This window comes from Myotis nattereri (genome assembly GCF_964212035.1).
Source record: "Myotis nattereri genome assembly, chromosome: 6".
NCBI classification, from domain to species: domain Eukaryota; kingdom Metazoa; phylum Chordata; class Mammalia; order Chiroptera; family Vespertilionidae; genus Myotis; species Myotis nattereri.
This window is the reverse complement of record NC_138081.1, coordinates 40,823,160-40,834,912: the sequence shown is the minus strand read 5'-3', so window position 1 is coordinate 40,834,912 and position 11,753 is coordinate 40,823,160. Positions and strand designations below refer to the sequence as shown.

General features: G+C 40.7%; 1 protein-coding gene across 1 annotated transcript in view; it reads left to right on the top strand.

Moving 5' to 3' along the window:
- Positions 1 to 6,385: 6,385 nt before the first annotated feature.
- The window catches only part of LCA5 (lebercilin LCA5), a gene marked incomplete at its 3' end in the record, with an annotated part of 89,155 nt that continues 83,787 nt past the window's right edge, over positions 6,386 to 11,753 (top strand). Inside the window, exon 1 of the mRNA XM_081095076.1 lies at positions 6,386 to 6,734. The remainder of the gene's footprint in view (positions 6,735 to 11,753) is intronic.

Here is an 11,753-nt window from a genome sequence, read left to right as displayed (position 1 = left end):
TGAATGGAAAAGGAGCGTATCCCACAAGGGAACATTCTGTTGCTTACCAGTGAGGAGGTGCCTCTAGTACCAACAGGCAATGTGTGTTTAGTGTAAGTGCTCAACTTGAATCTCCACCCATCCTGCTCCAGCCCTGATAGGGAGAAGATTGTTAGGGCCATGAAGCACTGCACCCCCAGTCCTGCCAGCAGTTGGGGGGGGGGGGCGCGTGGAAGGTTAGTCTCCCCACTTCCTCTCTGCATGGCAGCATTCTCTGGGGGCAGTGTACCCAAACCTTGCCAGGCATGAGACCGTCACCTAAGCAACTTAAAATAAGTGCATATTTTCAAACTGCATCCCATATCTAATGAATCAGAATTGGTTGTGAGGGGGTTGAGGTTGGGGACAGGTCAGCTATAGTTCCAGTTAGCACTCAGGGGTTCAGTTCGACCTACCACCAGGATCAGAAGTCTGATTCCTAGGTTGAATTCTGGGGGGAAGGGGGGGAGAACGATTTTGTAGATCATAAGACAGAATGTCCCCCCTGAATGCTAACTGCTGAGACACCCCAGGAATCCTTGTAAAGTCATGGTCATAATGGCCCATGTTGCTTATGTCACTGCCCTTAGTTTGAATGGTGATCTTTGGGGAGGGAGCTCTGGAGTCTATGAAATCAGAACTTCTTGAACACCTACCATGAGCCAGGCCCTTTGGGCAACGCAGTGGGTTAAACATGTGTCCTGTCGACAGGAAGCTAACACTGAATCATTCTAGACGGCGGAGAACAAGACTCCCATACATGAATAATCACATGAAAATCTAGAGCCCGAAGGAGCCAGACGTACTGAAGGGATGATCCTGCCGCATCTTGGTCCAGGCCCTGTTGGTAGCTGTCCTCCGAGGAGGCCAGGGAGGGCTCCTTTTCAGTCTCCTGCTGCTTCTCTTCCTCAGGATTGAGGAAACACCCAAGGGTGCACTGCGTGAGTCCTGGGCGCAGCTGTCCCATAGGGTTAGAACGGAGCAGCCTGGAAGCACCTCCCAATCTCTGAGGGAGGAAGTGAAGGGAGGCTGGAATAGCCGGTAGGGCCCTGGATTTGTGAGGTAAGGACTGAACAGGACTGTAGGTTTAAAGGAGGGAGGGAGGTGGTGATAATGAAGGCAAGAAAATCAACTGAGAAGAGCTGGGAACGGCCTTTTGCCAGGTACATCGGGAGCTCAGCATGTGAAGTTTGCCCAGCTGTGCTTTCTGACCCTAATGTTCCAGTGCTTTGCTTTCCCTTCCTGGATCTAGCCATCAGATGCTAATTTTTTTATTTATGCATGCTCTACTGCAAGGCTAATGCTCACTACTGTGGTTTTGAAGCTACAGGGAATCAGCTGCGGGTAGAAAGTTCCACACTGCAGACAATTTTAAGACCCGCTGAACCAAACCCTATCCACTGAGATGGCAATGAGACTGGGAGGAACCAAGGACTGTGTACAGAAGGGTGTGCTGTGACACAAGGTTCCTCACTTGCTCCTAAACGAGTGCTGGAGGGAAGGGTGGCTGGGTTCTGCGAGTAAAGTCAGCAGCGATGTCCTTTTTAAAGGTCTGAAGAATTCTAAAAACATACTGTAGAGGGGCGTTTGTTTCTCTCTATTCTCACAGAGAAGCAACGTGTGTTTTCCTTTTAAACAACTAGAAAAAAAAATATTTATGTCTATTTCAAAACTGGAGCCCAAAGTTTAGTTCTGAAAATAATGAATGTCTAAAAACTGAAATAGTTTTCTTTTAAAAAAATAAAGTCGTAGGAGGTAACAGCGTTACTTACACAATGTGTGTTACTAGCAGAACTTTCCATCCAGATTTTAGAGGGTAAATAGATGACAAAAGTTGTTAATTTATATAAACTCAAATGTAAAAGGAAATTGTCCTGAACTCAAGGGACAAAAAGTAAGGTATTTAGTAGAAAGAAAGAGAATGTGGGTTTCTGATTTCTAAAAAGCCAAAGATCAAATTTTCTTGACACAGTAAGCCATGACATTTTAACCTAAAAGCAAGTGGCTTCTCAAGGTCTACCAGCCAGCCAGCCAGCCGGGCACCAAGGGTCAGATTGTTTTCTGTGATGTGCCCATCTGGGTCCCAGTTATCACCGCCCGGCAGTGCTCGGCAGGGTGGGGGAAATGCAATGTAACCATTCTTGTGGCAGCAGCCAGGTCCAGATTCTTCAGCAAGGGAGTGTAATGCCCAGCATGAAGGAAATCAGTTTTCAGAGACCTGAGAATACAAAGAAGGTAACTATAGATGGATATGACAAAGAAGAGTTAGGAAACAAAAAATATATCTCCCCCCCCCCACTTTGTTTAAGGATTGTCCTGAGCTCAGGCACACCCAGCGATCTAACAGGGCACACTTGTTCTGTCCATCAGCCCAAAGGATGCTGTGCAGTCCCGCCGGGACCCCTGGGAGCGCCCCCTCAGCCAGCCACTCTGCCCGACCATCCCCCACCTTGGGAAAGGCCCTTTCTTCCTACCCGATCAGCATCATCAGTTTCCCAGCTTGCAGAGTCAGGTTTTGAAGACTGATCTCGTAGGACTATAAAGTTTCATTACGTTACTGTTGATTTTAAATTAGAAGCTTCTGGACTCTTTCCTGTGGGGATTAATATGATGAAGTCAGCAATCTTATTTCCAGAAGAAGAACTAACTCACGTAAAGTTTGCCACCAAGATGATATTTCCAGGTGAAATGTGCTTCCCAGTGACCAGCTCTGCCATAATGCTTTCAGACACTTGTTTCCCTTCCTGACCTGCTCAGCAGAAAAAAATTTCTCTGTAAAATGTGTTTATTCAAACTGCCTGTAATAACCACACATGTCCGAAGTTCTCTTTGCAGAGCTAGCATTCCGACTCTCACGTGTTGAGTAGTGCACCAAAGTCAATGAATGATAACAATGCTGTTCAGCTGCTTGACTGCCCGTATTGGCACTTAACATTTGATTGAGTGTTGATTAAAATAATTCTCCATGTTTAAAAATTTACTGTGAATGTTACAGCTTTTTCCCACCATTGCTGATTCAACGTGGTTTAGAGAAATACTCTGTGAAGAAAGTTCTGGTCTTAATACCGGGATAAATCTGAAAAGAAACATTGAAATTAATAATTATTCAAAGTGTGTATACACTTTTTAGGGACACCCTGTATTTGTCTAAGTAATTCCTCATGCAACTTTAAGACAGGCAGTAGAAAATTCGGCTATCATGGAAGATTGGAAAAAGAACCTGAAGGTACAGTAAGTCCTTAATGTGGTTGATAGGCTCTGTGACAGTAAGCGAAGGGATCTGTAGCAAAACCAATTGTTATCATAGGCTCATTGATATAAACAAGAGTTAAGTTCCTGTAGTATCTCATCAACATTATAATGAAAAGGTGTTGAATTAACGTAAGTTATTATACCAGTGCCACCCCAGTAAATTCAATAATAAAAAAAGAGAGGATGTTATTGTAGGACCTGTATTTATTCATATGCTTACTAGTTCAACAATTTATTTTTTCTCACAATGGGTTGTGGGTTACGTGGTTCTCCTGCTGATCTCTCCTGGCATCATTCATGTGGTGGTGCCCACCTGGCAGATTGGCTGGGGGTTGGGCTGTCAGCCAGCAGGCACGTTGATCTTACCCCATGTGGCCTCTCCACAGAGCCACTGTGGGCTTTCTCACAGTGTGGTGGTCTCAAGGCAGCATTCCAAGAGATTTAATGTCATCGCTAACTCAAGAAGAAAGGTGTCTGTTGGGCAACCCAGGTAAACCCAGGGTAAGACACGATAGGTGAGGTAACTCACCTGAGCTATGTGGCTAAATGTTTGGGGGTGGGAAAGATGAAGGTAGCTTTCCGGTTCTAGCTTGGATAATCCCTGGGACTGGGGAAGCTGAGAGGAGGTGGAAAAGTTGAATTATCTTTGGAGATGTGGCTTTTCAGGTGCCTGCAGGAAATCCACGGGGAAGAGCCGAGGGTTGCAAATACAGACTTAGAAATGATTGGCCTTCCTGGGACCCTAACACTTATTTCCCCAGGGAAATTGAGAAGCAGTGTAAGGATGAAACTGGCAAAATCCAACACCTGCCCAATTCTAGTTTGTGGTGATTGGAAGCTGCTTCTCTGTGCCCGGTGTTTCTAATGTATCATGTTGTGGGCCATGGGTAGGTGGGCTGGCTGGTTCAGGGCTGTGTCTTCTGCCAGTGGTGATACAACAGTTCTTTATCACAGTTCCGGGGACCTTGCACAAGAAAGCTGTATTTCTGGTGAGAGAAATGGGTTTAGAATATTCTCTTCTCTATGCCTGAGAGAGTATATTCTTTGCATGTTACCACTTATGAGGAAAATTGAATTTTTGATCAACGGAGAGTCTCATTTCCTTGTAGAGGACAGTTCTTGTGTTTTAGTCTGACCTTTGGTTTATTTGAAAATCAATTGCAATTAAAGACATTTAAATGTATAACTGCTGTGACATCGCCTAATTGTGAATTAAATGGGAACAATAGCCTCTGGAGGACTAAAACCCAGGGCCACTGTGGTACTTCAGAGATCCCTGGGTGCACTCAGGGGAATCGTGCTTGCATCCCAGAATGCTCCACGTGGAGGGAGACGTCAAGAACATTGGGTAGTGCTTTGTTTTGATGCACCATTGCCCTTTTTAAAGATAACAAAAATAACTGGTTCCACTGTTCAGTCCATTTTACTACTAAGCTAGTTACCAGGTTATATAACCCCTTGGTGTAGGGTGGGCAAGAACACAGATGGTATAGTAACCATAGCAACAACACTTGGGCTTGTTTTCTGCCTGTCAGCTTTTTTCAACATCATATTCCTTTTAAAGCAAAGGCTCTCCCTCCCTCTTTCTCACTCTCTCTGCACCTTCCCCTCCACCACTTCCACTTTTTCCCCTTTCCCCTTGTACTCTCTCTCCCTCTGATCCTTTCTCTCAGAAGACTGAATAAGAACAAAGAAATTTCATATAACATCCTCCTGGCTTTTCAATCTCTAAATTATAATACAAATTTTAATACAAATCTGAATTACAATGTTTTCACTATAAAAGTGCATTTCTTATTTGTCTCTTTTATTGAAGTAGAACATGTGGGAGGAAAAGTAATTATAAAGCCCAAAGTTACTAAAATGAGACCATTTTAGTTCAAGCAAAATCACATGAGCCCAAATAGGTAGGCAGGCTTGCACCCTCCAGGGTGCTTGGAAGCAGATTCTGCTGCTGCTTCAGGTTATGTCGAACCAAAAGTCAATCTTCTGTAGGAGTACTTCAGGCCCTGTTCTCCCCTAAACCATCTCTGTGCAGGAAATTCATTTTATCTCTTAACTTGTTTTTTAAATGTTACTCTGTCAGAGAGGCCTTCCCACTGGGTTATTCTCTTAGTTCCCTGTACACTTCCTCAATTGTGATTTATATTTATTTGCTTGATTACTTATTGCCTGTCTCTCCTAATAGGCTCTAAGCTTTTTGAGGGCAGAGATCATTTTTGAACTGTTTAACATATTATTCCCAGTATCTTATGCAGGATTTGGCTCATTGTAAGTAGTGAATAAATACTTTTCAAATGAATGAATGAATGTTGGGGGTTTTTTTTGTATAAATTCCTTTTAGATTTGGCTGTAAAACAAAACCAATCTTTGTTGTTTTTTTTTAATATATATGAAGTATTGGTACTATTTCTCTTTTTACTTTGGCTGCTAGGAATCTCAAGTTAGATTAGTGCTTCATCAATGTAGTTGTATTTGCTACTAAGCTATGTTTGTTTCCTTTCTTTAGCATGTTTTTATTTTCTTTACTATTGTAGTTGTACTATTTTTATTTTAAGTCACCTCAAAATCTTCTTGAAAGCAACTACCATATAATAATAAATAAATACCAGATCCTTCATAGTAAAATAACTTTTCAAGAATCTCCCAGAGAGAATGATGTATACTACGAATGGTTAACTCTTAAGTATTGACTTGAACATTAACAGTAACCACAGAAACTTAAAATAGAAAATTGAAAAGGCTTTTTTTTTTTTTTTACTCTTCAGCTATGTTACAGGGTACTGAGTGAGAATAAGTAAACATTACATATAAAACGGATCATGTTGATCAGCAAAATATTTGGATTTTTAAAGGATAAAATCCACTTAAATTGCAGAAGTATTACTTTACTGCATTTTATACATATATATAAAATATATATATATATATGTACATTCTTGCAAACCCACTTAAAACTCCTTTGTTCAGGCAGAAACAAGCCCAATATGGGACCTTGCTGCCTTTTTGTAGAGAAGAAAAACCTGTCTGACCATCATGGTTTCTGTTTTTTCCGCCTTAAATAAACAGTGTTGCCAGACAATCCAAGTTTGCAGCTTCAGAACATAAAGTCCTTCCACTGACTGAGATCTGTTTGCAGTTGTTGGAGGCGGAGGAGAGGCAGCTTTAGAGGGACTCCTGGGACACTTCTAGGTATCTGTGGCCAGAAGAGGAAGCGATGGTGAGGCAGCCCATCAGTGACACCAGTGTCACCTGGGAAGATGGTGTGACAAGGGAGGGTGTATTAATAGAAACGACAACGGCGGAAAGGTTACACAGGAAAGAAATGGTTAGCGGCAAGAGAAGCTGGGATGGAATGGGGAAGCCCTTTTCCCAGCAGGGAGAAGACAGACAGCATCTGCTTCTGTGCCTGAGCGGACAGGAATGAAAAAGGCAGGTCAGTTGGTGTTCTCCCAGGCCTCCAGGTGAGTGGGTGGAGAGTGGAGAAATGGTTAATGTGGATAAGGCAGGTCCTGAACCAGTTCAAGAACGGGGGTCCAGGCTTCCTCTGTCCCTGTACCTGATCCTCTGGGGCAGGGAGGATATAGCCAGAGGACAAATGGAGAGTGATCTGCCTACTGTTTCTTTTCTTCCCTGAATAGCAAGGGACAGAGTGTCTTTCACCTTATCAAGTCCCATCCTATACCTCAAAAAACAGTCACCAATCCCCCTTCTCTCTCCTCTGACATTATTTCTATGCGTCTGAGCGCATGCTGGGCTAATAACGGAGTGCATTGCTTTGTAGAAGTTTGAGGGAGGGAGTTAGGTAACACAACCATATTCCCTTTGGGTTAGGAACATATGGGGACAAAACCCACCCTAGTGTGTAGAGGGAATTTGCTTTGTGGTATTGGTGTTTGTTTTTGGACATTCCTCTTTCCTCATAGCACACAGTTTCCATATACAGAATGTTCTCTGCCTCATTGTGAGCAGTTTCCAGTTGATGGACATTGGGTGGTACCAGTCTTTTGTGGTTATAATAAACATTATTACACCTGTCTTCTGGTATTTATGTACAGAGAGGGGATTTGGCTAGGAGTGGGATTGATAGATCACATAGTAACTCTTTTTATTTTTCATTTTTTTGTTCTTGATCCATTTCCAGCACATTTTCTTTAACAAATGTTTACTGAGCACTGTCATATTTAATCAGGCATATTAGGTGCTGGTGACAGTAAACAAAACAAAAATCTTTGCCATCATGACACATATATTCTAGTGTGAGGAGACCAAAATAAACAAAACAAGTTCATTTATATGGTATGTTACAGGCTGTTTTATGTTGTGGGGAAAATAAAGCAAAGGAAAAAGATCAGAGGGATGGTGAAGGAATTGCAATCAGGCCACCTCCTTGTACAGTTGTGTCCTGCACAAGGATGTTAGAGGAGGCCTGAGTAGGGGCTGAAATCCAGCCACCTGCTGGGGAGAAAGGTGCATTTTCCTAACTAATCAAGGTAGGGATTCAGGAAACTGCAGGTGGTGACCAAAATATCTGCCTTTAGACAAGCATCACATGATCTCACTCATATGTGGGATCTAATGAACAAAATAATCTGATGAACAAAATAGATCTAGAAACATAGAAGCATGGAACAGACTGTCAAATCTCGGAGGGAAGGGGGATGTGGTTCGGAAGAGATTAACCAAAGAATTTATATGCATATATACATAACCCATGGACACAAACAATAGTGCAGTGAAGGCCTGAGGGGGGGGGGGAGAGGGGGGAAGGGGGGGTGAGGAAAGGGAGGCGAGGTAGAAGGGGATAAATGGGGGAAAAGGGAGATATCTGTAATATTTTCAACAATAAAGATAAAATGTAAAAATAAAATAAATGGGGCACTTCTAGAAATGTCCTTCTAGCAATTTTGAGTTCTTAATCTTTTGAGCTCTTAGAATACAAGCCTTTACCTAAGTTCACAAACCTGATTACTAAACTCTAAATCTTTTTTGTTGATGAAAAAAATCAGGTATTATAGAATTAAAATCTTGTTCAAGTCCATGACGTTGCATCAGTTGCCTTCACCTTATCCAGGTAGCCTGGCTGGCTGTCACGAAGTAGTAATTGGGTTTCATGAGCTTCCTTTCACAGTCAGGCTAAGCTTCGTCCATACTGGGCACTGTTGACATTTTTGTATTGATCGTGTGAAGATTAAATCCAGCATTTTTCTGGGACTCTAAGTGAAACGGAATTACTATAATTTACAGGGCTATCACAGCTTTTCATGAAAAAAGAACATAAATAACTCTTGCCCTTTTCAAGCATAGTATATATGTACTGACTTGCAACGTCTTTTAGTAAGAGCTAATTGCTTGGCATTGTAGGCTAATTTCTTGAATATTTCAAGTTGTATGCCAATTAGCCCTCCCTGTCTAAAGCACATTTCACCATTTTTTTCCCAAGGCAAATCAGTCTTGACTTGTCTGCCATTCTCTGGATACAGATGGTACATACTGCATGTATTAAGCAAACTTCTAGTGGACTTAGAGATATCATTTATGGAGTATGCCATGTAAAAAGAAGGCAATATTATCACTGCACTTCTTCTTTCTCTGGATATCATTAATAATATTTTCTTTTGATCTTTTATTTTCCTTGCCATTTGTTGGATTGCTTGAGTCAACCGATTTTGTCTTCTGTGTCCCTGTACTCTCTCTGAACCTGTTGAAAAAGTGCCAGACGATTTTCCATAGTGGTCACACCATTTTACATTCCTACCAGTTTCTTCATATTTTCACCCACTTACTATCTGTCTTTTGATTATTGCCATCCCAGTGGATGTGAAGTAGTATCTCAGTTTGGTTCTGATTTGCATTTCTCTCAGAGCTAGTGATATTGAGCACCTTTTCATGTGCTTATGGGCCATTTGTGTGTGTATATGTATATCTTTTTTGGAGAAATATCTGTTCAGATCCGTTGCCTATTTTTAAAATTGGGTTAACTATCTTTGTATTATTGAGTAATATAATTCACATACAAGTCTCTTACTAGATATAGAATAGCAAAAATTTTCTACCATTTGGTGGGTTGTCCTTTCACCTTCTTGATCATGTCCTTTGAAGCACAAAAGTTTTCTATTTTGATGTTTAATGTATCTTTTTTTTATTGTTGCTTGTGCTTTGGGGGTCATATCCAAGAACATTGATTAGTTCAAGGTCTTGAACATTTATGTCTATGATTTCTTCTAAAAGTTTTATCGTTTTAGCTCTCACATTCACATTGACCCATTTTGAGTTAAATTTTGTATATGGCATAAGGTTGGAGTCCAACTTTATTGCTTTGCATGTGGATATCCAGTTGTGCCAACACCATTTCTTAAAAAGCCTATTATTTTTCCATTGAATTGTTTTGGCACCCTTTTTGAAAATGTACTGACCCTAAATGTGAGGGATTATTTCTGACTCTCAATTCTATTTCAGCCCTAACCGGTTTGGCTCAGTGGATAGAGTGTCGGCCTGCGGACTCAAGGGTCCCAGGTTCGATTCCGGTCAAGGGCATGTACCTTGTTTGCGGGTACATCCCCAGTAGGGGGTGTGCAGGAGGCAGATTATCAATGTTTCTCTCTCATCAATGTTTCTAACTCTCTTTCCCTCTCCCTTCCTCTCTGTAAAAAAAATCAATAAAATATATATTAAAAAAAAATTTTATTTCAATGATATATGTCTCTCTTATGCCAGTAACACATTGTCTCAAATACTGCAGCACTGCAGTAAGTTTTGTAATTGGGACGTGTGAGTCTTCCAACTCTGTTCTTTTTCAAGATGGTTTTGGCTATTCTGGATTCCTTGAATTTCCATATGAGTTTTAGGTTCATCTTGTTCATTTCTGCAAAAAGCCAGCTATGGTTTTAAAAGGAATTGCATTGAATCAGTAGGTCAGTTTGGAGAGTGCTGCCATGTTTACAATAGTAAGTATTTCAATTAATGAACACAGAATGCCTTTCATTTACTTTAGGTCTTCCTTTACTTATTTCAACAATCTTGTTATAATTTTCAGAGTATAAGTTTTGTATTTCTGTTAAATTTACTTTTGAGTATTTGATTTTTGATACTATTGTAAATGGAATTTTTAATTTTATTTATAGTTTGGTCATTGCTACTGTATATGATTGATTTTCATTTATAGATTTCATGTCCTACAACCTGAATTAATTCATTTATTAGTTCTAGTAGTTTTTAGTAGCATTTGTTCTAATAGTTTTTATTAGATTTTAGTTTTTCTATACACAAGAAAGATCATCTGCCAATAGAGATAATTTTATTTCTCCCCTCCCCCCCAATATGGATGCCTTTTATTATTTTCCTTGCTTAATTTCCCTGACCGAAACAACCAGTACAATGTTGATTAGAAGTGGTAAGAGCAGACATCCTTTTATTGTCCTTGATCTTAAGGGGAAAGAATCAAGTCTTTCACTATTAAGTATGATGGAAGCTGCGAGTTTTTCATAGATACTCTGGGGAAGGCAGAATGTTTCTTCTACCTTTCCAGCTTCCTCCAGCTGGTCTAATAATGAAATCAACATGTGACAGATTGACAAGAGAGAATAACCAAATTTAACTATATACATACATATGGGAATTTCACATACATGAGGGAGTCAGAGACTCCACATGCATGAGAAGTTCAGAGACAAAAGTTAAAATGAGGTATGTATGAGCTAAGGATGAGATAAGGTGGCTTGGGGCTTGAGAGGAGAGTAAAGTCATTCACAGAGTAAGAAAACTTTCAGTAGTTAGAAGTTTGCCGTGTCCTACAAATAGGTGATTGAAAAGTTATTTCTGGTGATAACTCTTATTATGGGCAGGGCCCCTAATAGGGGAGAGATAAAAATTTCTCATGAGCCCACAGTGTCTCGATCCCCTGCAGTTCAAAATAATTCACAAACCAAAGGGGCACATCTTAGGGAAACTTGTTCTAAATCTTTTTAGTCCCACCCTTGAAACTTCCTGAGAAGTTTCACATTCCAGACACTGGGTGGATAGATTGCTTCATATCTCATTAAACCAGTGTCAGTCTTGAGAATAGGTCAGTTAGCTAAATAGTTGTGTCTTATTTCAGAAGGTAGTGACGCAGGTGGGTTCCCAAAGTTAGGCCCGTGTCTCGATCCCCTTCAGTTCAAAATAATTCACAAACCAAAGGGGCACATCTTAGGGAAACTTGTTGTTTTCCTATAGAAACCAAAGTAAGCCAAAGGTAAATAATGGAAGCAGATTACAATTCTAGTTTCTGAGTTCTGAAGTCAGCCAGTCGAGATTTCTAGATATCTGGCTTGAAGCATCTTAGATGGACAGAAGCCAGTTAATGACAATCTGCTGGATATTCCTATCTTGCATTTTGAATATCTCTGGTAACCCTTCTGCAGCAGACACAAAGATTGTTCAGATATGAATTATTCTGCTGATTTTTCTCATTTATATCAAGTTGTCCAACTTCAGCTCTCATG